Consider the following 26,902-nt stretch of genomic DNA (forward strand, 5'->3'; position numbering starts at 1 on the left):
ACACACAATGGCCATTTCTCAAATCAAAATTCCCCCTGTGTGACTTCATCCTCGCTCAGGGGAGTCCTAGATAACTAGCCATTGAAGTCAAATTAATTTTTAAAGAGGACTGAAAGCTGTTAGAGGAAAAAATATCCAGATGAAAGACTCTAAGTTATGCTTAGTCAGAAATACCAAAACTAGGTATTGTAATTAATAATATGATTATTGTCCTCATTAATAAGAGCAGAGGAGCAGCTCAAACTCTAGGGCCAATGCTAAGAACATAGTTAAACAGAGTGGGAAGGGCTTTGGGTGTGTGTGTTAATGCTTTAATTTAACATGTTCAAACTGATGCTATGGGAAGTAGCTCTGCTAAAAGCTCCCAGTTGTTGAAGTAATAATGCAGCTGTCATTCAGTTAATATATCTCCAGGAAATCACTTTGATTTTTGGTGTTCCCAGTGCAATAAAAGTCTTGGATAAGATAACCAGAAGAGGTGGGATTTAGAGCTGTTGCCAAGTTCTGCTTCTTTGGGGCAAAAATGCAATGAAATGACTGCTACATTTTAATAGTTAAAAGTACCACAGAAGAACATTAGGGAGAAGGCAACAACTGTAGCTGAATTACTTTAGACGCACTTTGGATCTTGGTTTCAGCAAGGTAGCTGGCTTCTGCTGGCAGCTTTGCTAGTAACCAAGAAGCAATATTAGTCACTCCTCTTGAAACTTATTAACTCTCAAAAAATTTAGCTCCCTATACATTAAAAGTACCTTTGATAAGTCGAAAAGATCAAATCACTTCAGAGAGGAAAATGAGAATTCCATTGTCATAATTATATTTCCATTGAAAAATAAAACTGGGAGAAAAAAGAAACGACACCAATAATTCCATACCCCTCCCTTACAGAAAATGTCTATCTCTGTACATATTTTCTATGGTTGTAATCTTTTTGTTTTTACTTTTATAAGCATTATAATTTGCATAATTATCATTTGAATGGTCATACTGGATGAATAAATAGACATTTAGATAGCACCCAATAGTAGGTCACTGAGGGGTTTCCTTTGTTATTATAAAGTGGTTTTTTCCCCCAAAGATTTATTTATCTATGCACACACAAGCTGGGCACAGGCCAGAGATGCAGGGAGGTGAAAGGATTCACCAGAGACAGAGTGGGGAACAGAACAGGCAGACTGACTGAAATACATTGCTGAGGGGAGCAGCAGGTGAGACAGGAGAGGCCTGCTGCACCATGTGGGTAGCTCCCTGGCCGGCTGTGGATTGAACTTTTGCTGCAGAGGCTGCGATTACTTCACAGTGCTGTGCTTAACCCCCTGTGCCACCAGGGAAGCCCCACCTTTGTTATTATAAAAGAAGAAAACTCTGCTGTCCATTTTCTACATAAAATCTTTTCTGCAATTAGAATACTTCTTCAGGAGAGAGTCCAATAAGCAAGCCTTATGTGTATTAATATGTTAATATTTAGTGACCCATATCTGGTCTTGTGAAATCGTATTTCTAAAAATTTTTCAAGTCACACTGCAGCAATATACAGACCTCACACATTTCTTAACTTTTGCTCATTTATTCAATATTAACAATGATATCCTGTTTCCCTCCCTCTCTCCCTCTCTTCTTTTCTCCCTGCCTCCCTTCCCTCTCTCTCATCTATCTCTACAAACCCAGCAGAAATAAATTAAACCATTTAATATGTACAACACATTCCTTATTACTATCATTTCTTATAATTTTTGACCAAGATTGGTAGTGGGCAAAAGTGAAAGGCATCTGATTTGAATTCATATAATATGGAGATAGAATGTTGTTGTCTCTGTTAAGGAATTATTACTTTAAAACATTTATTATTATGACATTTTCAAACACATATAAAAAAAAAAACAGTCATCATTAAGCAAGGGCATTAGCTGGGAATTACCAATGCTTGGTAATTCCAAGGCTGATTAATTTGATTATATAGGTTCTCCATGTCTTTACATCTTACCAGCACCATTTATCAGCATCTTTACTAGCATTATTTTCAGTAGAATTATTAGAAGAACTTTTCCCTCCTAAGAAGAGTGTACCGTACTGATTAAGATGAGACTTGTGAATGCTTAGTGTCTTCATCTGTCCAGATCAAGGATATCTCTTGTTCTCATGGGTGAGAAAGAGCTTCCTGAGTATTTGAATTTATTTTGATGTTTTATTACATAATTTTATGAAATGATTTTCACTACAGCACTCTATGACTCCAGTTATATTTCATAGCAGAATTAGTGAAGTGTAAATAGGGAGAAGAGAGAAGACAGCAGAGATCAGATGGGTTGAGGAGGTGATTCTCAGACTTCAGCAGGCCTTCAACACCCAAGAGGGCATTTGAAAAATGCAGATTTCTGGGTGCCATTTCTAGTGCTTCTGACTAGTAGGTTTATGGTAGGACTGAGCACGTCTGTCATGCTCTTTATTAATGGAAGCTTCTTTTGCTGGTCAGGTTGTACGCTTTGAGAACCAGTGGATTGTAGGTAAGGAATCAGAGTGGCAAGAGAATCTGGAATAGCAACAGTGGCTTGTCATGATAAGGTTTAGGGCAGGTAATGCTCTTTTGTGGCTAACACAGAACACAGGTGGTTGATTTAAAAGCACAAGGACAAGAAAGCGGTTGCATTGTCCAACCATGGAGCATACATATGAACTTGTCAGGAAGCATGGGGGACTGGAGGGAGAAGTAGGAGGGAGAAGAAAGGCAAAATGTGAGCCAGAGGCAAGGATGTCTAACAGGTAAAAATGGCCACAGAATTGGTAGAGAATAGAATGCAGACCTGGTATAGTCAGTGTTCTGAATTTTATATTTGTTTTTTCAGTTTTGTGGGTTTTAAATGATGAGGTATAGAAAGATTAAAATCTTAGATCTAGGACTGCTTCCTGGAAACTGCTGGCTTTATTCTTCCTGGGAAGGAAACATTTTGCTCTGAGAGAGCTCAGGGTACTTGATTCTTTGAAGTTGAAGATTAAAAACATATCAATTTTTAATTCTGAAAACCAAAAACACTTCAATATAAACTTAAGCTCACCACTGAGTCTGATTTTCCAGGATATGAATGATATATTTCCAGTTGGATAAAAATGTCCTCATTTAAAAATCATTGAAGGAGCCTAAAGAATGGAAGCGCATCTGTGCACTGAGCCACACTGCAGTAATTTTCACATGAATCAAAAAACTAAAATAAAGCTTTTAAACTAGAATAAACACATATTTATTTCTTCAGGTTGTATAAGAGGAAAGTCAGATGGGTAGTTCTGATTTACTCATAAAACTTTTGTATTTTTAATTTGCGAAATAAAGTGCTATGCCCTCAGTACAAGAAAAGAGCAGCTTCATGAGGAATTACGAGCTAAACAGAGCTAATAAAAGGATAACTGTTCCAAATATAAAGAATATTTGTATAAATAAATAAAATCAAGTCCTAGGTGCCACTTTGAAAATACATAGCCTTGCTAGGAATGTAAGAAATGCAAATGAAATGACCAAGTGGGTGACACGGATACATAAAAATGTGTTTCAATAATGTCAAGTATAAAAGCAGGACTGGAGAACAATATGTACATGCTGATTATAATCACATCAAAATGAAATAGGTATGTGGGTTGGCAAAGTTCTACAGTGAATTTGGCAAGACATAAGTAGAGCTTAATGATCACAATTTTTTTCTTATAAAGATGCTTATTTTGTAAAAATTTAAAATAGTGCATGCTGCTTTGTTAAATAAAATGAGAAAACAAGAGCTTTGTTAGAGGGGGTAAGCCAGTCCTCGTCCTCCCTGTTCTGGTTTCTTGAGGAAGCTCTTTCCTAAGTTCGGCTTCTTACTCTCTCTAGGGTAACTCATTGCTAAAATATTGTACATACCATTCCCTGCTTCTCCACTGGTGGAATAAGCCTATGAAAATGGTGAGCACGGGGGTGTACCAACTTTCTTCCCTCACTGCCATGGACCAGTGCAGACATGGACTCAGACTTTCGTCTGGGTGGGCTGCCCCAAGGTCCAGGCACAGGGAAGGGGCATGAGCAGAGTCATTAGGGGTGTCAATGGCTTCCTTCAGACTTTATTAGTAACAAAGGAATATGATACCCAACTTTTCCCCCCATTAGTCTTATCTCTCAAATGATTCAGAAACCCAGAGGGGAAGAGAGTGCTAATACAGACCCTTCAAACCCTTAATAATTTGGAGATCAAGGGAAGAAAGAGTTTCTATCTAATTCAGGTAAAAAAGAAACTGAAGGAGCCATTAATGGGGATAGAAAAGATGGTGGTAATAACCAAGCTGTCCTGGGAGGCTAGTATCTCAGCAAATGGAGGTATGTTGGTGAGTACCCTAACTCATTCTTAGGAGAGCTGGGTGGGAAGAGGAAGAGCAGGTACAGTGAAAAGTGCCCAACTCTAATTTGGGAAGGGCCATTTATAGGCCAAAAAAAAAAAAAAAAAAAAAAGCTATGACCTTGGTACCAAAGTTATCTTTATTGTATCAAGTAGATACTAGATGGTTTAAGTAACTTGCACAAAGTCACAGAAGTAATAGGTGCTGAGCTAGTGTGTGGTAAGAGCATGTGTGCCCTAACATTTAAAGTGACTTATTTTGGGTCTCCCTGGTGGCACAGAGGGTTGAATCTCAGCACTATTAAGCTATCACCAGCTACTGCAGCATGAGTTTGATCCCCAGCCAGGAAGCCGACCCACATGGAGCAGCAGACCTCTCCTGTCTCACCCGCTGCTCCCCTCAGCCATGTATTTCAGCCTGTTCTGCTCCACACTCTGTCTCTGGTGAATCCTCTCACCCCTCCGCCCCCCGCATCTCTGGCGTATACCCCAGTTCTTGTATGCATAAATAAATAAATCTTCAAAAATAAAGTGACTTATTTTAAAATTTTAATACCTTTAAAGATGCCAAAGAATAATATAGCAATTCTTTCTAAATAAGACATGCACTTGTCATAGTTAAAACTCAAATTCTGTTACTGCTATGACAGGTAGCAGAGAAGAACAAGAAAAAACATCAGGAAAGTGTGGGTAGAGTTTGCTCTCACTGTAAAGGAAAATAATTATGTAAGGGAAGCATCATGTGACATTTCTAAGTTGAAAATATTAGGCATGTCAGCTAAACTGCTTCTTTATTGGTAATCCAAATACATATGTCTGCTTGTGAAAATTCAAACACAATAGTTGTAATTAAAGCAGAATAAAAAGTGAAACCACCTAGGTTACAGATAGAAAAGCCTAATGCAACACCTGATAATTGGTTATTGCCTTTGATACAAGCACTACTGTTAAGCCGATTCTGTGTTCTCATTGTAGCTTCTCAGACAGGCTCTTTGAACAAAATGGGCATCTCCACAGAATGGCTGACAAGTTACTCCCCAGTGCTGAAGGTAAAACTTTCCCAACAAGCATCCCTCCCCTGTTTCTAATGGCAGTGAGCCATGGCACAGACTTCATCCAAAGTCTTTTTTCTTTTGACATTGATGTACTTTTTCCACTAGAATATATATTAAAAAATCCATCCATTAAGGGGCATGGCCATTGTTTTTAACTCATAAAGGTGTCATTTTAGCAACAATAAACAGAGCTTTGAAAAAGCCTTTGTAATCCCAATAATGTTTTAAATTATTGCAATCAAAGTCACTAACTGTTCTCATAGTCAGTAAAATGACAGTTAGCTAAGAAATTATTTATGTGTAGATTTCACTGAAAGATAAAAAGCTTTAAACCTAAGAAGTTGGAAGTGACTCCCTGGCATTTGTCAACTTTCATTGGAGATATTTTCTTCAATTTGCCTGAGTTCAGGGAGTTGATATGAATAAACTAAATGGAGCCACATAAAACATTTTGTAGAATTTTAAACATACATAGAAAGCAACACATTCCTATTAAACACTGCTTATTTACTAATTCATGGATTTGATTCTTGAGCATTTAAAGAGATTTGAGTTAAAGTCCTACTTACAAAACCCAAAATTTATATCTTCCTCTCTCTTATGAATTTTCTTTTCCAGTGAGGAATCATTGTGAATGAATGAGTGAGCGAGTGAATGAATGAGTGAATGAGTGAGTGAGAATGAGTCTGCAAAAGTACCTCCGTACCTGCAGGTCCTGAGGCAGTCACTGCAGGATTCTGTAGAATCAGGGAGCCTGTATTTTTGGAATCCACAAATTAGAGAATCTTCCAGTTTATCTCTTATCTGCTTGTAACCAGAGTCTTTGGATTCTTCTGATCAATGTTTATCCAGGAACAGTTTTGCAGAAGCTACATGCTTTCCTCCTGTCTGACACGGTCATCTTTGTGACTCAGAGGATCCATGTGAAATTACTACATTGAAAATATGTGCAAGTTGTACTTACATCTCAGAGTTTAACAGTTCGGTGGTACTCTGATTTCCAACAAAACATGAAATGAATGGCACATGCTTCTGTGCTAGGAGAATCATCTGGATTTTTTATTGTTGTTACTGTTTCAGATTTAAAGTCTATTTTGATGTTAATAGTTTTCTCCTGGTTCAGAGGCACTTGCTTAAAGTGTTAAATATGAGAGTTGCAATTATTCCCTACCACAAAAATGACTAAGACAGTGACAATGGGTAGCCTGCTTCAGTTGAATTTCCCTATAGTTGTTTCCTGTAGGATTTATGAAAGTTTATTGCCTTTTAATGGACTTCATGGTCAACAGACTACTGCTCAAGTGGATTCTCAGCTGCTTCACTGACTGCAAGCACCTTATCGTGTCTGTTATGGCAGCTGTCTCCTTGAGGCTTTCCTTTCATCTGTTCTGGGTACAGCTTGCCAGTCTCTGCAGCAGTCCAGCGCTACTTCCCTACTTCCCCTACCTATCCTGATGAAGTGTGGTGCTCTAACCACTCTTCCCAAGTATTGACTCTGGCTCCAAGATTAATATCTCAGAGGATTTGCCATTTTGCCATTCTTTAGCATTTTGATATCAAAAAGGCAACTGGGGCAGGAGCTGACTCTAGAATGAACAGATGTCACAGTTTCTCGCCTGTGATATCACGTGATGTTGAATCTCACAGAATCAAACCTCAGTGAGCAAGGAGCCTTTCATAGTTAATATGGTAGCCTAGCCAAGACTGGAATCCAAGATTTAAAAGGATCTTGATGGCTAGAGTTGGGAGAGGGAAGAGATAGGGGCTGGGCATTTCAAAATTTAAGCAGCTCTGCTTCTAACTGAGCTCTCCAATGCAATGCCTCCTCACCACCTGTAGTTATTTTTAACTAATAAAATTAGTTATTATTAGGAAAAAAAAATCTGAAGTGCTATTCCCCAGTCAAATAGGCCACATTTTAAATATTAACAATCACACATGGCTAGTGGTGGCTGTCCTGCCCAGCAGAGATGATAGAACAACTCCAAGACTGTTGAAAATTCTACTGGTATGGTCGAGGTAAATGATCGCAGTAACAGGCCTAATGTGTGTGCAGAAGTAAACCTATTTATGAAACTGGGAAGTTTAAATGTTGTTAAAATGTCCACATCACAAAGAATGGTCCATTTAAAGATGGTGTTGAAGACGGTCTTTAGAGGTGAGGAGGTGAGTGTGCTCCAGGAAACATGGAGGCCTGAGCACAGCAATACAGACACACACATGCGGAGATGACCTTTGGAGAAGCCCTGAGGCCTCACAGGGGAATCTCAGCTTTCCTGGGTGGAAGGAGGGAGAGTCTAGTCTAGGTGAAGGGGAACTGGAAGAGGAGGCAGGGCGTAAGGAGAGAGGAGCGGTGCAGGCCAGAAGCCTAGACCACTGCTGACATTTATCGAGCACATACTCTGTGTACACAATTGCCTGGAAGTCCAAACTGAGTTATATCTTTTGATCATTTGTTCCTCAGGGAACAAGCAAAGGGAGAGTAAGAGGCAGGTCCCATAGCCACCAGGAACACACCTGGTTGGTAGGACTCTGGCTTCAGTCAAGCAGGCTGGGAATTGGGAGTAGTGAGTGGGGATTCAAGGAAAGCATAGCCTTGCTGGCTGGAGCAGCCTAGGACACTGGTGTCACTTGAAATCAAAAGCAGAGTGGTGAAGATGAAAAGCTGACTGTACCTTATACAGAGAACCAGAACCAGAATCCAGGGCCTGGGGTTCCCAGGAAAGAGCTGTCCTGAGCAAAATGTGAAATCAGGAAAATTTTTCTAAGGATGCAGCTTTCCTTTGTACTAGCTACCAGCCTTTCAAAATCTGACCTGTCTTCTCACTACAAAGATCAATGTAGGTGTGGGATGATCAAGCATCAGAAGTAAGGGTATGGAGGGCAGCGATGTCATGTCCAAGATACTCTGACTCCATAGATAGGGGTCAGGATAGGCAGTGGGAGAGGGTGGGATCATGTGGGGTCTTCCATGTCCTACTTACTAGGCAGCAGCTCTTGGGAGCTGACTATACATGCAACGCTCCAGCTTATGTGTTAAAAACAGAACCTATCTTGTGGTTATATCCAAAAATTCTTGTCAATGAGAACTGATTAATTCTGGAGAGTCCTTGACTCCAGGTTTTCTTGTTCTTAGAAAGAAATACTAAGAAGTGATAGCCCATCCTCTTTCCTCTGGATGTTACATCTGGATGTGATGCTGGAGCTACTGTAGCCATTTTGTTGCCATGAGGGGTTGAGCCAAGGGTGGTATTCTCTAGCCAAGCTGTATATCAAACCAACCCTGGACTTTATTATGTGAGGTGCACCCACTTATTCATGCACTCAATACTAAATAAGTACTGACCAGAGACAAACCACTGTTCAAAGCATTTGGAGTACTTTAGAGAACAAAACAGACAAAGGTCATTGTTCTAAATTTTCTTATTGCTTCCACTCCCTTGAGTTAAAATTTTTGTTACCTGATACTAGAAGCATCTTAGCTTACACACTGCTTACTGCATATTGGCTGCAGAGGTAATAAGAGTGTACAACTAGCATAATATAATCAAAGGGACACTGCTCAGTCCTTCCCTTATTTGACACTTTTTGGACCATTCCCCATGCCCTCTCCCTACACACACAGGGAAACACTGTCTCTAGTCTCATCTCAGCTTTCATTTCTGGTTTACATCTATTTTCTGGCCACTTCTCAGTCTTGGAGGGTTCTTCTTATTCCCAGACCTTTTTTTTTTTTTCTTTAACTCTCAGATCATTAAAAGCTGGGGTTCTCTGGGGTTTTTTATTCGGGTCATTTATTTCTCATTTTACACCTTCCCTGAGAAATAGCATCCATTTATATGATTTCATGACCATTTATATACTAACATTTCTAACTCCAACCCAGATCTTCCTCTTGAGTTTCAAATCTGCATATTTAGAGATTAGCTTAGACACTGGATATCGCAAATGATGTGGCCAAACTTTTACAATATTTTATGCCAAGACTCCCTTCTTTTCTGTTTCAGCTCAGTGAATGTCCCTGTATCTGTTCACCCAGTTGCCCAAGTCAGAACTCTGCATGTCAGTCATGACTACACCCTCCCTTTCACCCCCAAATCTAAGCAGTCCCAGGTCCTCTTGACCCCATCTCCTGTAATTCTCCAAGCTGTCCTCTGCTCCACCAATTCTGATTCCTACTGTCCTCATTCTTGCCACCCACATCACATCATCTGATCCCCTCAACTGTTGCTACCTGGTCTCCCTGACTCACATCTTGGTCTCTCTCCAAGTCCTTCTCCCTGCAGACAGAGTGATGAGGCTGCAAATCTGACTATGTCAGAAAAAACAAACAAACAAAAATGCTTCTAAAGTTCTCATCGCTTTCAGGATAAAGAGTAAATACAGTTTCCCTGCATAAACTGCTCCAACTCCCTCCCATCTTATAGATACCCTAGAGACTCTCATTTTCTCTTTCACTAATTCCCAACATGGTGCCTCTACCTGTGCTAGTCCTTCCAACTTATATCAGTTCCCCCTGCCACCCATCTTCTACAGGATAACGCTTACTCATTCTTCAGGTCTTCTCTCAGTCTCCATCCCTCAGGCATGCCTTTCCTAGGTCTTCAGGTCTGGGTGGGGATGCCCCCACACGCCCCTGAACATTTTGTACTTTTGCTAACATAACAGCTGAGTGCAGGAGTCCATCCCAGGATTATAAATTCTATGGGCCAGAGGAAGACTGGCTTGTCCCTCTTAGTATTCCTGGTGCCTCAGTATTCCTGGCGCCTTAGTATAATGGTGATATCATGTAACAGGAAGTCAGCAGATACACAGAAGATGAAAAAAACGACCAGCAAATACTTGCTCATTGCTATAATAACAATTTCATTAATTTTCTGGCTTGGGAGAATGATTTTCTGAGACAATGGTGTTGCTTAAGAGAAGTGTGGTCACATTTTTCCTTTGTTTTCTTTATTGTTTAAGCCATTTTCCAGCTATCCTGCCAGGCTGATCCATTGTATTAGGTGCTGAGGTGCGATGCAAATGATTGCATGTCGCTGATGCTGGAAGTAAACACTCTGTTCATTTTCACACCATTACTTCAAATCACAGTTTTCAGAGATGCCATTTCTAGTGAGACATCAGAAAGCTAAAAATGTGACAAAATAACAGCTCCTGGTAAAGGTTGTGAAAAGCATTTCCCATAAACTTCAAGACTTCAAAAGTCCATACACTTGGGATAGCAGATAAACAATGAGATTTAAGAAGGCTCAAGCTTACTACATTTGTCTCTCTTGATACCCAGGAGAATTTTTATTTTTAAAAGCTGATGACCTTTTAATTTAAATACCAGTCTTTTTTCTCTTGAATGTCAGACAGGGGAAAATGCAGCCTCTGCATAAAAGAGTTGTCCATTTCAGGGAGCTTCTGTTTGTGTTTATAATTTAAAACAACACCTTCCAAAATGTTGCACTAATACGATTAAGGAAAAAAGCACACCTCAATGCACTTGATTATTTGCTGAGAAATGTTATCTGTCATTACCAGCACACAGAAAACAGTGGAGCTGCTTATTGGCATATAAGCGGTTCTATTCTTGTGTGTCTCCTGCCCCCTCGCCCCTCCTATGGGATTCTCTCTCCCCCCAGGCCTTGGTGTGATGCATTGGAAACTACCCAGTGAACTGCAGTGGGTCAGCCACATCAGCCATGTACTCCCAATGTGGATGTGGAAATGTGCTTGACCACGTTATCCTGTGGTAGCGAGATGGTTTCCTTTCCCCACCCCCTTTCTGATAGGTAATAAATTCATATGTCCCAAACCATACCATTTGTGGCAAGGGACACACTGGAAACGCGACAGAAGCCAGACCAGGTGACCTCCTCAGAGCCTTGCTAAATCTGAAAAATATCATCACTATTTCACTAATGGTCAAACAACTCACTGGGGGATATTTTTCCCCATAGCACTTAAGACCCTATTTGAATTACAGTACTTGGCATCCATTCATAAATATATATATATATATATATATATACACACACATATATATATACATATATATACATATATACACACATAAGGTAATATTGCCTATTTTAAAAGTGGCCATAAAGTTTCATAACCCTAAATAAACAAGGGGGACCAGAACTCCTAGTGTTCTGGGTATTGCCAACATAGGCAAATACGCAGAGTCACATGAACATCAGAGGTAGCCTCAGGATTGCATTTGTTTTCTTTCAGTAAAGATTACTGAGTATCAACTATGTCCCAGGCACTGTTGTAGGGCTTGCGCTACCCCAGTGAACAAACCAGAAGAAGATCCAGCCCCACTTGGTGGAGCTTACATTTCAGTGAGGAGAGACAGGAGGGAGAAAAGTTAAGATAATAAATACATAATTTATAAAGTCTGTTTTCAGGTGAGAAGAGATAGAGGTTGGGGAGGCATAGCAGGGTCAGGAGACTAAGGGATGGAGCAGTGATTTGAAATCTGGTAGTTGCAGGGGGAGCTTCATCGAGACATTGGAGCAAAGATTTGAAAAAGGAGTGAACCCTTGTGGGTTTACATCATTGCTTGTATTTTAAAATACAGGACTCCCCCAGCCCCGCAGGTGTTGTTACCACAGTAGATCCATCACCAAAGCACCCATGAGCCACCACATTGTACTCTCTCCCCATTTTATACTGATTCAAGTTAAAGACCTATAGTACTCATAAATTAGATTACAAGTTGTTTTGAAGTAGTAGTAGGACCACTGCCCCATTACAGCCACTAGACCACTTAATTTTGGTCTCTGCAAATATCACCTCCTCCAGAGGTCCTCTGTGATTTCACTTCAAATTATAACTATTCCTCTGAATTTATCTCCTTAACCAGCTGCTTTGCTTTTTAGCATAGTGCTTAATACTTAATAACTATTAATATTTCTTGGCTAATATAGTTATTACTTATCTCCTTTAGTGGAATATAAATGTCAAGGTTAGGATTTTGCTGTCTTGGTTATCACAGTAGCTCAACCTAGAAGACCACCTGGCACAGAATGGGGCTCTTGGTGCCAATTTGTTGAATGAACAAATAAATGCACAAAGAGTCTAAAAGAAGCCCTTAGTTCTAATTTAAACAAATAGGCCATGAGATTGGGGACTAAATAGCAAAGGCAGACTATCAAATTATAGACTATTTTCTACCATTAGTTGGCTTAACATTTTTCTGTTTAAAGTACTAATGGTTCAGCTTAATGTTTACAATGTGGAATTAGTAAAGTTATTATAACCATATTTTATAAACTTTGGTAACCATATTTTATAAACTTTGAAGAACACTAATTTGAAGAGCTCTACGAACTTCTATTTTCCCTGCAGCATTATAGGAAAACAACCTAAATGCCCATTGATGATTGAATAAAGAAGATATGATAAGAACAATGGAATACTACTTAGCTATAAAAAGATGACATCTTGCCCCTTGCAACAACATAGATAGACCTTTAGGGTATTATGCTAAATGAAGCATGCCAGATGGAAAAAAGACAAACTTCATATGGTTTCACTCATATGCAGAAGATAAACAAAGCCCATGAAAAAATAAAACAAATACAAATTTTTAAGTTTTGATACCAGAATGGCTGAGAGGGGAAGTGGTGAGAGGGGTGGGTAAAAGGGGGTCAATTGTATGGTGGATGGAAACCCGGCTTTTGGCGGGACTCATGATGTAGTATATACAGATGTATATATAGATGTAGTATATACAGATGTCAAAGTATAACCTGTACACATGAAACTTGAACACTGTTATAAAGCAGTGTTACTTCTATAAAAGGTAATAAAGTTTCTCTGGATTCTAAACTTAGGTGATTGTATATTTCCATATAGAATAAAAAATACAATAAAAAATATAAGTTGCTACGTCTTTATTTCCAACACCTTCCATTAAATGAGGGATTACTGAATTGGTTCCTATTGACATTTGAGATAATTTTCCCTTGTCAACCTAAGCTCTAATTTTGTCAGAGTTGAATTTATTGATCAGCTTAGGATTTTAACCCACTATAAAAAATAGAAAGAATATTGTGGTGATTTATCAGAGTAATATGAACTCATTAATTCAGAGTTTATCCTTCTCAAATACTCAGATTACTACAGTTTTTATACTTTCTATGAAAAGGCTTTTTTTTTATAAGCAAAATCAATAACATAAAGAAGCTAGAAAAGAATACTTTATCTATAAAGATAAACTGTTTTCCACCACATTACAGTATGATAGATAAGACAGAGTAACTGCAGTGTAAACAGAAGCAAGCCTGCAGCAGGCCCTTATAGGCTGCAGGCTGGTGGAGAACTGATGGTAATTACAATTCTCGGTTGCTGTCAGACACCAAACACCCCTGGTGGAAACTCTTTGAATACCAGGTGACTAGAGTCACATGTGGTAACATAGGAGATAGCGCAAGATGAGCAATCAACAGACAGGTAATATAGAATGCTCCAAATCTACGAAATTATCTCTGCAGCAAGTAACTTGAAAAATGACTAAAGTATTGTTGCCACTTGCTGCTCATTCAGGCTGTACCAATAAAATTTGTTTTCTTAACAGAATCCCAGATACAGCAAAGTCATGGAAAGGGAAGAAGAATGACATGAAAATGACCCTTTAGAGGTTAAGCAGGGGCAGGATGGGGGTGTGAAAAGAGAACTGATCAAAGGTCAGGGCTCTCACTGTACGCAAGAGCCATTTGTGGGCAGTGCAGGTCCTTGTCACATGAAATGACATTATTTATATTAAAAAATATATGAAGGATGATGATGATCATGATGAAGAAGACAATGATGAGACTACTGTTAATAATGGCAAGTAAACAATCTTTTGAGAATTAATGGGATGATAGTCACTATTCTACTTTATAAGTTGTTATCAACAAAAGTGTGCACCCTCCCCCCTGCCAAAAAAAAATTTCCTATGTTGAAGTGCAAACTCCCAGTGTTACTGTATTTGGACAAGGGCCCTTTAAGAAGGTAATTAAGGTCAAATAAAGCCATAAGGGTAGTTCCCAATCCAAAAGGACTGACATCCTTAGAAGAAGAGGAAGAGATATGAGGGGGTTTTGTGCAAGGAAGCAAGGACATGTGGGAGCTTAGGAGAAGGTGGTCATCTGTAGGCCAAACAGAGCAGTGTCACCAGAAAGCAATCCTGCCGACACCTTGATCTTGACTTCTTGTCTCCAGAACCATGAGGGAAAAAAAACCCTTTTTGTTGTTTAAATTGTGTAGTCTGTGTTATTTTGTTATAGAAGCCCTAGCAAAGTAAGGGGAAAGGATAATTTAACTGAAATGTAGCAGGCATTAGCTGCAATAATAATACTTATTTAAGCACTTGGGTGCCTGTTAAACACTTTCCATCTCTACTAGGGAGTGAATATGAAGAAAAGAGTCTGCAGTGAAGCAGGGAGATTTAAGGTAGATATAAGGGAGGGCTTGGAGGAGTGTATAGAAAGTAACATATTGGAAAAAAGAGACAAAATTATGATTCCTTTTTCCCAGGAGAGTTTAGTCAACCAAGGAAGTGGTATTCTGGTGTGGCATTACTTAGAAGGAGAAGAAAAGTGGCTCATCATAGGGAGTTCTTGGCCCTGGGAGACTTTGGTAATTATAGAAGGCAATTTGAAATGGTTCCATTTCACACTCCACCTCCAACCTCCTTGCTGCTACAGCAGGGTAAGAATGGCAATTCTTGTTACTTTTAGCATTGCAGGCTGCTGGTCTGTTCTAAGAGAAAATACTTGAAAAGGGCCATTGGGAAGTCCCATGATAAGAATGGATGAAGTAAAATGTAGCAAAGGAATAAGAACCAAATCATTGAAAACAGTATCAGAGAGAAGCACTAAGGTTAGGCCATACTAACTTTAGGCCCATAGAAGGCCTGCAAAAACCATGGTAAACTGATAGTGTTGGCAGAATTACAGGATCATTTTGATTATAAATATGGGTCAATAAAGTAAAATATATAGCAGGGGAGTGGCAAGATGGCAACAGAATGAAAATGCTGGGCTCACTTTTTCCTATATATTCATAGTTTGCAGCAGAACCAAGCCAATAACTCCTGAAGGATAAAACAAATGATTGCAGCACTCAGTAGCAGCAACATCTGGAGCAGGGGGCCCAGTGAGTCGTAGACTGGACCAAGTGGGTAAACCAGGTAGGCTAGGAAAGTCCTGGTAGCTTGGCAAGCCCCATAAGCAGCAGAGCAGAACTGGCAAGCAACTGTAACAGGGTAGGCCCAATCAGATTCCAGGGAGCTTTAGGATAGGACCTAGAAGTAGCCTCATTGTGTCTGCCTTCCTAGAGACACCAGCAAGCCCTGGGGGGGATCTGAAAAATAAAGGGGCAGGCCCTGCTAAGAGGCACAGGAATGATAGACCCCAGTAGAGGTACAGCAGAGTCTGGTCCCCATTGGCTGTGGCTCTTGAAGCAGCAAACCAGAGGATCACTCTTCAGAGAGGTAGGATTAACTATCTTAGCAGAGACCAGAGAAGACTTCAACAGGTTGACACTGAGGAGACTGACGCTACATCAAAAGGAGGTAGGTATAGAAGGATCATGTGGGTTAAGGTCTAGAGAAGGGGACACTGGTGACAGAATTGTCATTTCAGGTAGTGATCCAGAGAAGGGGAACAGTGGTTGTATAGAGGCATACAACACTTGAAAGAGGTGAAAAACTTGTGGAAATTTGGGTAACCCATAGAGCCTGGGTCCTTGGTAAAGATAATAGCAGACTAAACATTCTAATCTTCACTCTCTTTCACACCCCTGGAACTGCTGGTACTTACTCTACGTGAAGCACTGAGGGATGGTTGAGTTTCTCATCCTAAAACCTAGAGGGAAAGATATTGGGGTTCCACCCACATGAACCAGCCCCCAAATTATCCACATCAACATCTTGATCCCATCAAGCCTCTCCCCTACCCTGCTGACTCAGCAACAATAAAAAAGGCAAGAAAAGGCCAAAACAAGTAACTAAATAAAATCAAACAAACCACTGTACCACAAGTGGGGAAAGTAAAATAGTTAATCTCCTAAGTTACTAATAAAGATATTAAAAACAATAATAAAATAATATTCAAATGCAGACCAAAAAAAAAAAAAAAGGATACTAGATAGTATGAGATATCAAGAGAGTATGACATCACATGGTAATAACAACTCTCCAAAACACAAACACAAAAAGATGGAAGATTATATCTGCCTATCAAGCAGCCAGTTCAGAACTGCTAAAGTAAAATAACTGAAAGAAAGATAAAAAATTCAGGAAGGTAGATCAAAGAAATGCAAGATAACTCAAATACTCTAATCAGATACAAGAAAATTCAGAAAAACTAAGTAATAAGCTCCGAAATAAAGTCAAGAACAGAAGACAGAAATGGAAACTTTACATAAGAAAATAAGAGAAATTCAGCAGGCAAAGGGCTTAACAAGTGATCTCAAGAACTCTAGTGAAGGTTAAAGAACAGATTAAATGTAGGCCCAAATCAGTGGCCTCAAAGATAGTAATGCACTAAAGGCCCAGGTGGAAGAAGAGAGAGAAACAGAGAAAAGAAGAGAGAGAATATGTGTAAAAAAAAAATAAAGAGGCAATTTGAAAACTATCTGACACCATCTAGAAAGCCAATCTATGAATAACGGGTAGAGAGGCAGGGCCTCCCCGGTGGCGCAGCGGTTGAGCGCTGGGTTGCGAAGCTGCCCGCAGCCTCTGAGGCGCCGGTTCGATCCCCGGCTGCTCCCAGGCCACCGGATGAGGGTCCCACATGGCGCGCAGACCTCTCCTGCCGCCCGCTGCTCCCCTCAGCAGTGTACTTCGGTCCTTCTGCCTGCTCTGCTCCCCGCTCTGGCTCTGGTGAATTCTCTCACCCTCCTGCACTTCTGACTGTACCCAGTGCATGTATAAACAAAACAAACGAATAAATAAATAAAAACACATGCCTCTTTATAAAAAAAAAAAAAACAACAACAAAATAACGGGTAGAGAGGCAAAAGAAAACAGAGAACCTATTCAAGGAAATAATAAAGGAAAACTTCCCACACCTGGGGAAGGGAATAACTATATCAATCTATGAAGCTTAAAGTACACTGGATTATCTAAATGCAAGGAGACCTACACCAAGATACACAGTTGTGAAAATAGCAAGAGCTCAAGATATAGAAAGTATATTGAAGGTAGCTAGGAAGAAACTTATAAAGGTACTCCCATCAAACTTATATAATTTTCTTCAATAGACTTCTCAGCAGAAACTACACAGGCAAGGAGAGAAAGGCATAATGCATTTGAAGCACTCAAATATAAAATTGGCCAGCAAATAATTCTATATCCTGCAAGGTTCTTTTTCAGATATGAAGGAGAAATGAAGGCTCCCCCTAAACAAAATCTGAAGAAGTTTGCACACACTAGACCTCCTCTGTAAGAAATGTTGAAAGGAGCACTCCTAACTAAATCAAAGAAAATGCACTAAAAGAGTAAGCAGATAGATAGAACCCCCCCAAAAAAGACCTAAAAACAAATGGCACTAGCAAATCCCCACATATCAATAATCATTCTAAATCCAAATTGACTGAGCCTGCCAACCAAAAGGCATGGAGTGGCTGGATCAGAAAACAAAGCCCAATCTTCTTTTGGCTCCAGGAAAACCATTTGAGCTCCAAAGTTAAATATAGGCTCAAAGTAAATGTTGGAAAACAAATTTTCAAGCAAATAAATAAAGGGCAGTGATAGTAATAGTTACATAAAATAAACATCCAGATAAAAAAGCATAAAAGAGATAGGGATGGACATTATATAATAGTTAAGGAATCACTACTTCAGGAAAACATGACACTAATCAATATATATGCACCACATAAAGGAACACTAAAATACATAAAACTACTATTAACAAACTTAAAAACAGATATTGACTGTAACTCAACTGTGGTAGGGACTTCAAAAATACCACTTATACTAATATACAGACAATCCAGATGGAAAATCAACCAGGAAACAATAACCTTAAGTGAGGAATTAGATCAGATGGGTCAACTAGACATTTAGAGGGTGCTATACTGCACCCCTCTCCTCCCCAACCCCCCAATAAAAATAACTGAGTACACATTCTTTATGTTCTTTGCACATGGATCAGTCTATAACACATTTTGGGTCACAAAACAAATGTCATTAAATTCATGAAGATTGAAATCACATCAATATAATCTCTGATTACAATGGTATCAAGTCAGATCAACTACAAAAACAAAGTTAGAAAAACATATAATATACGGAGAATGATTTCAATACACTATTAAATGACTATTGGTTTAATGAGAAAATCAAAGAAGAAATTAAAAATACCTGGAGAGAAACAAAAATGAAGACACAACTTACCAGAACCTATGAGACACAGCAAAAGCCACATCAAGAGGGAAGTATATAGCAATATAAGTCTATATCAAGAAGTATGAAAGATCATGGATAAATAATGTAACATCTTAAAAAACTAGAATCTTGAAAAACAAAGACTGAATCAGAAAGAAACAGAAAACCTGAACAGGCAAAATACAAGCAAGACAATTGAAATAGTAATGAAAAGTCTCCCAAAAAACAAAACTCAGGGTCAGACTATTTTACTAGTGAGTTCTACCAAATTTTCAGAGGAACTAATACCCATCCTTCTCCAACTCTTCCAAAAAATTGAGGAAGAAGGAATGCCCGCAAGCACATTTTATTAGGTCAACATTGCTCTGATGTCAAAATCAGATAGTATATTAAAAAAAAGAAAACGGGTTAACGTATCATAAGGGGGCGGAGCAACATGGCGGCGAGGAGACGCTGCGAGTAAGATCTCCCATTAAAAAAAGTTAATAGGGAGGAAAAGCGGCAGGTCCCAGTGAGAACTGGGACATGGAAGATAAACGGACGACTCCAGCAAACTGCCCAAAGAAGAAAGTTGCCATAAAAGAGGACCAGAAGGGAGGGAAGCACAGAACCCTGCTCCCCTCCCCCGCCCACAAAGTCGGCACTCTCCGACCGGCAGAGAGGAGGGAAACAACAAACCAAAACGGCCAACAAGAAAAACGGACACAGCAAGTGGGACTGTGAGTGGAAAGGAACTATTGCAGCCACCACACCCCGTGAACGGGAGCTGAGGCGAACCCTGCAGGATTCGCCGCGGCGGTGAGCGAACGGCTCGGGCACCATTAGAGAAGAACAAAGACCCCGGGAGACACGCACACAGCCCAGGCTGCCAATGACTCCTGGAGGAACCAGAGGGGAGCAGAGAAGCTCACCCAAGATACCGGCCAGTCCCAACTACACAGTGTCCCAACGCATACGGCAAATTAGAAAACAGACAGTAGGGAGGAGAAGAACCACACGCAACCTAGCAACTCTCCAGAGAAAAAGCACACCACAAAAAGAAAACCAGCCCTCAGATTGCAACGACAGTAACTTGGAAGAACTTCTGAGCCTTCCAGAAAGAGAATTTAAAATTGCCGTGATTAAAAAACTGACAGAAGTCATAAAGGAAAACAATGATAAGGGAAAAATAATCAACGATCAGAAGAATGAAATTGAGTCCCTAAAGAGGGAAGTAAAAGAAATGCAGGAGATCAAAGAATTAGTGGAAGAACTAAAGAATTCTGGGAAAAGCAATGAAAACAGAATTGATGAAATGGAAGAACGAATAAGTGCTCTTGAAGACACAGAAATAAAAAGAACCAAAACAGAAAAGGAAAGAGAAGTACGAAGGAAAAAGAATGAAGAAAGACTCCGGGAACTATCTGACTCCATGAGGAAAGGAAATATAAGAGTTATAGGAATACCAGAAGGAGAGGAGAGAGAAGTAGGAACAGAGAAAATATTCAAAGAGATAATTGAAGAGAACTTCCCAAATGTGAAGAAGGAGCTGAAAATTGATATACAAGAAGCAAGAAGAACACCAAACTTCCACGACGAAAGAAAAAATACAGCAAGACACATAATAGTAAAGCTCCCAAGAATCCAGGACAAGGAAAAAATAATGAAGCTGGCAAGAGGGAAGAAACAGATAACATTCAAAGGAAAGCCAATCAGGCTGACATCAGACTTCTCCGAAGAAACACTACGGGCAAGGAGAGAGTGGAGGGACATAGTCAACAGACTCCAAGAAAACAGATGCCAACCAAGAATACTCTATCCCGCAAAGCTCTCCTTCCTCTTTGAAGAAAGAATATGGACCTTCCCAGACAAACAGAAACTCTGGAATTTCATTACAACTAAACCCCCACTCCAAAAAATACTACAAGGAGTCCTAAAGCCAGAACCTCAGAGGGACGAATAACAATGAAAGAAGGCCAAAAAAAAAAAAGTTATTAAAAGAATAAATAAATAAAATCAAAGGAAAGACAAACACAATGGCAAATACAGATGTTAACATATCAATATTAACTCTAAATGTAAATGGACTAAACTCTTCAATAAAAAGACACAGAGTTGCAGCCTGGATTAAGAAACAAAACCCAACCTTTTGCTGTCTCCAGGAAACACATTTAGCGACAAAAGATAAAAATAGGCTCAAAGTTAAAGGATGGAAAACAATCCTACAAGCAAATGGACCAAAAAAGAAAGCAGGAACAGCTATACTTATATCAGATAAAACAGATTTCAAACTCAAAAAGATAAAAAGAGACCCCAATGGTCACTACATTATGATCAAGGGGACAATACTTCAAGAAGAAATAACACTCATTAACATATACGCACCAAACGAAGAAGCACCAAAATATATCAGACAACTGTTGTCCTCTCTGAAAACAGACATCAGAGAAAACACATAGGTAGCGGGAGACTTCAACACACAAAAATCAACAATGGATAGATCAACAAGAAAAAAAATAAGTAAAGAAACCAAAGCTCTAAATAAGGACCTAGAGCAATTGGGCTTAACAGACATCTATAGAACACTAAACCCCAAAAAAATGGAGTACACATTTTTCTCAAGCGCACACGGATCATTCTCCAGGATCGATCACATACTGGGGCACAAGACAAACATCAACAGATACACCAAGATTGAAATCATATCAACCATCTTTTCTGACCATGAAGGCATCAAACTAGAAATAAACCATAAAAAGAAGGCAAGGAACTTTCCTACCTCATGGAGATTAAAAACCACACTACTGGAAGACCACTGGACTAATGAGGAGATCAAAGAGGAAATTAAAAAATTTTTTGAATTGAACGACAAGGAGGACACCAATATCCTAAATGTATGGGATGCAGCAAAAGCAGTAATAAGAGGAAAATATATAGCAATAGAAGCTCACATCAAGAAACAAGAAAGAACTCAAAGAAACAACCTAATCTCGAAGCTCAAAGATCTAGAAAAAGAACAACAAAAAAACCCCAAAACCAGTAGAAGAAAAGAAATAATAAAAACCAAAGCAGAAATAAATGAAATTGAAACTAAAAAAACAATCCAAAAGATCAATGAAACCAAGAGCTGGTTCTTTGAAAAAATCAATAAAATAGACAAACCCCTAGCCAGGCTCACAAAGGAAAAAAGGGAGAAAGCACAAATAAACAGGATCATCAATGAAAGAGGAGAAATCACAACGGACACAGCAGAAATCAAAAGAATAATCAGTAACTACTATGAACAGTTATATGGAAACAAGTTTAACAATCTAGAGGAGATGGACAAATTCCTACAACTCTACAATCACCCAAAGCTAGATAAAGAAGAAATAGAACACCTAAACAGACCAATTACAATTAGCGAAATTGAAATGGTAATCAAAAACCTCCCCAAAAACAAAAGCCCAGGACCTGATGGATTTACAAATGAATTCTACCAAACATTCAGAGATGAATTAGTGCCTATCCTTCACAAACTCTTCCAAAAAATTGAGAAGGAAGGGACAATACCAAACACGTTCTATGAAGCCAACATTACACTAATACCAAAACCGAACAAGGACAACACAAAAAAGGAAAACTACAGGCCAATCTCCCTAATGAACACTGATGCAAAAATCCTCAATAAAATTTTAGCCATCAGAATCCAACAATGTATCCATAAGATAATTCACCACGACCAAGTAGGATTCATTCCAGGGGCACAAGGATGGTTTAACATCCGAAAATCAATCAACGTTATCCAACACATCAACAAAAAGAATTATAAAAACCATATGATAATATCAATAGATGCTGAGAAAGCTTTCGACAAAGTGCAACACCCATTCATGATAAAAGCCCTTGAAATTCTTGGGATACAAGGAACATACCTCAACATCATAAAGGCCATCTATGACAAGCCAACAGCCAGTATCATTCTCAATGGTGAAAAGCTGAAAGCAATTCCATTAAGATCTGGAACAAGACAAGGATGTCCACTCTCACCACTGCTTTTCAATATAATACTGGAAGTCCTAGCCAGGGCAATAAGACAAGAGAAAGACATCCAAGGAATCCAAATAGGAAAAGAAGAAGTCAAACTATCACTATTTGCAGACGATATGATATTATACATAGAGAACCCCAAAAACTCCACAGAAAAGCTAATTCAACTCATCAATCAGTTCAGTAAAGTGGCAGGATACAAAATCAACACGCAAAAGTCAGTAGCCTTCCTATACACAAACAATAAATCTGAAGAAGAAGAAATCAAAAAAACCATCCCTTTTGTTATTGAAACAAAAAAAATCAAATATTTGGGAATAAATCTAACAAAAGAGGTAAAGGACCTATACAAAGAAAACTATAAAACACTGTTAAAAGAAATAGAAGAAGACACAAAGAAATGGAGAGACATCCCCTGCTCGTGGATTGGAAGAATAAACATTATTAAAATGGCCATCCTTCCAAAAGCAATATACAGATTCAATGCTATTCCAATCAAAATTTCAATGTCATTCTTCAGAGAAATAGAACAATTATTGATGAAATTCATATGGAATCACAAAAAACCCCGAATAGCCAAAGCTCTCCTGAAAAAAAAAGAAGGGAATGGAGGCATCACAGTCCCAGACTTCAAACTATACTACAAAGCCATAATCATCAAAACTGCATGGTATTAGAACAAGAACAGACATACAGACCAATGGAATCGAATAGAAAATCCAGAAATAAACCCACAGATTTATGGTCAACTAATCTTTGACAAAGGAGCAAAGACTATGCATTGGAGCAAAGAAAGTTTGTTCAATAAATGGTGCTGGGAAAACTGGGTCGCTACATGCAAAAGAATGAAGCTTGACCACTACCTCACACCATACACAAAAATCAACTCAAAATGGATTAAAGAACTAGACATAAGACCTGAAACCATAAAATATATAGAAGGAAATATAGGTGAAACACTACGTGATTTGCACATCAAAGACATCTTTACAGACACATCACCCAAAGCAGTGATAGTGAAGGCAAAGATAAACAGCTGGGACTACATCAAATTAAAGAGCTTCTGCACAGCAAAAGAGACAATAACAAAAACAAAGAGAAACCCCACCAACTGGGAGAACATTTTTGCACCCAACACTAATGATAAAGGACTGATCACAAAAATCTGCAAAGAGCTGATGAGACTCAACAACAACAAAGAAAATAATCCAGTCAAAAAATGGGCAGAAGTGCTAAAAAGAAACTTCTCTGAAGAGGAAATGCAAATGGCCAACAGGCATATGAAAAAATGTTCAACATCACTTGCCATCAGGGAAATGCAAATCAAAACTACCATGAGATACCATCTTACACCAGTGAGAATGGCACATATTAAAAAAACTAGCAACAACAAATGCTGGCGAGGGTGTGGAGAAAAAGGAACTCTTCTACACTGTTGGTGGGAGTGCAAACTGGTCCAACCACTGTGGAAAGCTGTGTGGAGATTTCTGGACCTACTAAACATAGAGCTTCCATATGATCCAGCAATTCCACTCCTAGGTATTTACCCAAAGGACACAGATACATCAATTCCAAAGAACACCTGCACCCCTATGTTTATAGCAGCACTGTTTACAATAGCTAAGCTTTGGAAACAACCCAAATGCCCAAAAATAGATGACTGGATCAAGAAGATGTGGTCCATATATACCATGGAATATTACTCAGCATTCAAAAAAGATAAACACATGCAATTTGCAGCAACATGGATGGCGCTGGAAGGGATCATGCTCAGCGAAATAAGCCAAAAAGAAAAAGAAAAATACCTGATGGTCTCACTCATAGCAGGAATCTAGAAAACTTAAATAAGGGACCAGGAAAATGAATAACTATAAGAAAGTGAAAATCAAAATCAACAAAAAACTATGAACCAGAGACACTTTTAGGGGGGCGGGGGTGGGAGGGGAGGGATTGGGGTCAGAATGGGGGGGCTGCAATTGTATGGGGAATATAACAATAAAATTTATTATTAAAATATTAAAAAAAAAAAAGAAAACGATGGATCAATATTACTGATCCATCTAAGAGTATAGATACAAAAATCCTCAATAAAATCATAGCAAACTGATTTCAAGATACTTAACAGGATCATGCCAAAAAAAAAAAAAAAAAAAAGGATCATACATCTGGGCCTCCCTGGTGGCGCAGTGGTTGAGCGCTCTGTTGCGAAGCTGCCTGCAGCCTCTGCAGGGCCGGTTCGATCCCCGGCAGCCAGGCAAGGGTCCCACATGGTGTGCAGACCTCTCTTGCCACCCACTTGGTAGGGATCATGCTCAGCGAAATAAGCCAGAAAGAAAAAGAAAAATACTGGATGGTCTCACTCACTCTATGGGGTTGGGGGGTGAGGAAAGGAGGGAATGGGTTCAAAATAAGGGGGTTGCAATTGTATGGGGAATATAAAAATAAAATTAAAATTAAAAAAATATTAAATAACTAGGAATAAACCTAACAAAGGTAGTGAAAGACCTATCCAATGAAAATGATAAGATACTGCTAAAAGAATTAGAAGAAACCACAGTGAAATAGAAAGATATTCCCTGCTCATGGATTGGAAGAATTAAGATTACAAGGAGCCATCTTACCCAAAGCAATCTATAGATTCATTGTAATCTCTATCAGTTTCAATGGCATTCTTCAAAAAAAAAAAAAAAATAGAGCAAGCACTACCGAATTTTATGTGGACCACAAAAGACTTGCAATAGTCAAAGTCATCTTGAGGTGAAAAAAAAGAGGAATGGAAGCACCATATACCCAGACTTCAAACTATATTGCAAAGCCACAGTAATCAAAACAGTATAGTATTGGAATAAAAAAAAAAGACACACAGACAAATGGAATAGATTTGAGTCAGAAAAAAATTACACTCTTATAAGGACAGTAAATCTGTGACAAAAGAGTCAAGAATAAACAATGGAGAAAGGAAAGTATCTTCAGCAAACGGTACTAGGAAAACTAGGAAGTCACATGCAGAAAAATGAAACTAGATTTCTCTCACAGACCATGCCAAAAACTTAACTCAAAATGGACCACAGATTTAGCTGTAAGAGTGAAACAATAAAATATATAAAACAAATAGATGACACTCCATGACACTGGCTTCAGGGATGCCTTTGGGGACTCAACTCAAATGGCAAGGAAAACAAAAGTAAAAATAACTACATCAAACTTAACAACTTCTATACAGTGAAAGAAACTATCATTAAAACAAAAAAGCACCCTACAGAATGGGAGAAAATATTTTCACATTATACATCAGACAAGGGTCTTATATTCAAGATCAACAAAGAACTCATAGAATTCAACAAAAAGAAAACAAGTAACCCAATCCAAAAATGGTCAAAAGAGCTCAATAGATACCTCTCAAAAGAATACATACAGATGGGCAATGGGTACATGAAAATTTGACCAATATCATTTATCATCAGGAAAATGTAAATATAAAACACGGTGAGAGACCACCTCATTCCTGTGACAATGGCTCATATCAAAAAAGCAGCAACAGCAAACATTGTTGAGGATATGGAGAAAAATACCCCAGTCACATTATTGGTATAAATACAGACTGATCCAGCCCCTATGGAAAACAGTATGGAAATTCCTCAAATATTAAAACAGATATGCCATAAGACCCAGAAACTCCACTCTTAGGCATCTACAGACAACTATAAATCAGAGACATTCTGCAGGGTACGGGGAGGGAAAGAGATCAAAATGAGGGTGGGCAGAGCACAAGGGACTGTGGTGATGGTGCACGGGTGAATTGGTGGTAGGAATTCTACAGGGACTACACCTGAGAAAAGAAAGCAAACATTGTAAGAAAAAAAAAATAGATTAATAAAAAGGAGACTGCAGAATTGAGGGTACTATACGCGGAGAGAGGACAGGCATGGAAAAAAGGAGGGGGGACCAATAGGTGAACTTAATCCACTAAATCATATACACTGTTGTAAACCAATGTTACCTCAGTAAAAAAGAGTTAAAGGTAAAGTACATTATGTGGTTTAATTATCTGGCCCACCAAATAACACCAACAAGAGACCCGAAGGAGACAATTACTATTGGTGACT

At 38.9% G+C, this 26,902-nt stretch overlaps 1 protein-coding gene across 1 annotated transcript in view; it reads right to left on the minus strand.

Moving 5' to 3' along the window:
- The window catches only part of LOC311167460 (phosphatase and actin regulator 1-like), a gene marked incomplete at both ends in the record, with an annotated part of 511,830 nt that overhangs the window by 45,256 nt on the left and 439,672 nt on the right, over positions 1-26,902 (minus strand). The window lies entirely within an intron of this gene.

Source organism: Talpa europaea, assembly GCF_964194135.1.
Source record: "Talpa europaea genome assembly, chromosome: 2".
In the NCBI taxonomy this organism is placed as follows: Eukaryota; Metazoa; Chordata; class Mammalia; order Eulipotyphla; family Talpidae; genus Talpa; species Talpa europaea.